The 1,721-nt window shown below is 40.6% G+C and overlaps 1 pseudogene; it reads right to left on the minus strand.

Moving 5' to 3' along the window:
* Window positions 1–1,017, minus strand: part of LOC102841791 — a 2,714-nt pseudogene extending 1,697 nt beyond the window's left edge.
* Between the last annotated feature and the right edge of the window lie 704 nt (window positions 1,018–1,721).

A 1,721-nucleotide genomic window follows, 5' to 3' on the forward strand; every position in this document is an offset into this window, starting at 1 on the left:
TAACAACAACAACATGAAAGTATCTTAAAAGTTGTTCCTGTGAATCATTATGTCCTGTTTTGAATGATTAATCACATTTCAGTTCCGTATCCTGTCTTAATCACATCCTCCCTTTGTGACATCCTCCCTGAGTGAATTACATCCTTCCTTTGTAACAAATCCCTCCCTAAAAAAGAGAATAAAATGTTGAGGTAGAGTGAATTCTGCAGCCAATGCTGTGCAATGGTAGGCAATATGTTTGCAGATCTGTCTACCTGCCAGTTTGCATCATATCTGTGTGTCTGTCTTTTTTGTATTTATTTCATCTCTCTCTTTCTCTATCACTTTCGCCATCAGATCTCCCTTCTTCGTGACACCCACACTTCCTTGTCGAGGCGGTACCCTGACATAGGACCTCGACAGCTTTCTGCTCCCGTAAAGATTTATAGCCTCAGAAACCCTATACAGGGTCACTATGAGTAGGAACCGGCTCCACAGCACACCACCACCACCACCACAAGGCAAACTAAAAAATAATAGAAGATTTTCCCAATAAATATAACGGGCAAAAGGCTCATATCCTGAGTATATATTTAAAACCATTAAAATAAGAAAAAAAGTGACAACCCAACAGAAAAGAGAGAATTGAATAGGTACTACACAAAAGAAGATTACAAAATTGCCAATAAACATGTAAAAGTCATTCAGCCACGTTAAACAGGAACCCAGGCCAAACCCACTGCCATACAGTTGATTCCAACTCATCACGACCCTACTGGACTGAGTAGAACTGCTCTATGGGGTTTCCAAAGCTGTCAATCTTTACAAAAGCAGACTGCCTCATCTTTCTCCTACTGGTGGATTTAGCAGCCAAAACACTTAATCCACTGCACCACCAGAATTCCTCATTAAATAAATGTCATTAATGGGATCCAGTCGGTTCCAACTCGTAATGACCCTGTATAGAATTTCCAAGGAACCGCTGGTGAGTTTGAACTACTGACCTTGTGGTTCAAACTGACCTTGTGGTTCAAACTGACCTTGTGGTCCAAACCGACCTTGTAGTCCAGTGCTTTATCCCACAGCGCCACACCAGGGCTCTCATTAAACATTAGGAGAATGCAATTGAAACGCAATGTGATACCACTAGCTCTCCACCAGAATGACAAAAATGAGTAAGATTGATAACAAATGAAGGCAAGGTGATGGAGAAGCAGAAGCTCATATACTGCTGGTGAAAGGGTAAATTGATCACAGCATTGCAGAAGTCGTCTGACTCTGTCTAATAAAGCTGCTCACACTCTATAACCCAACTCCTTTGTAGAAATCCAACAAAAATATGTGGACATGTGCCCCAAAAGACGTGTACAAGAATGCACATTGCAGTCTTGTTGTTGTTGTTGTTAAGTGCTGTTGAGTTGTTCCAACTGAAAGTGACCCTGTATAAGGTTTCCAAAGAGCAGCTGGTGAGCCTGAACCATGGATTTTGCATTTCAAGCAGCCTTGGAGTCCAGTGCATTAACCCACAGTGCCACACCAGGACTCCTTATTATCAATCATCCAAAACTGGGATAAAGCATTCACTAACAGTAAAATGGATGAATACAATGAAATACCAAAAAAAATACTCACCGAAACACCCAATGAAAATAAACCAGAACTACTTGTTCCAACATGGATGAAAATCATAAGCATGAGGCTGAGGGTTATAAAGAAGTTAAGTTAAAAAAAGAATGTATACT

This window comes from Chrysochloris asiatica, unplaced genomic scaffold (assembly GCF_000296735.1).
Source record: "Chrysochloris asiatica unplaced genomic scaffold, ChrAsi1.0 scaffold00018, whole genome shotgun sequence".
NCBI lineage: Eukaryota > Metazoa > Chordata > Mammalia > Afrosoricida > Chrysochloridae > Chrysochloris > Chrysochloris asiatica.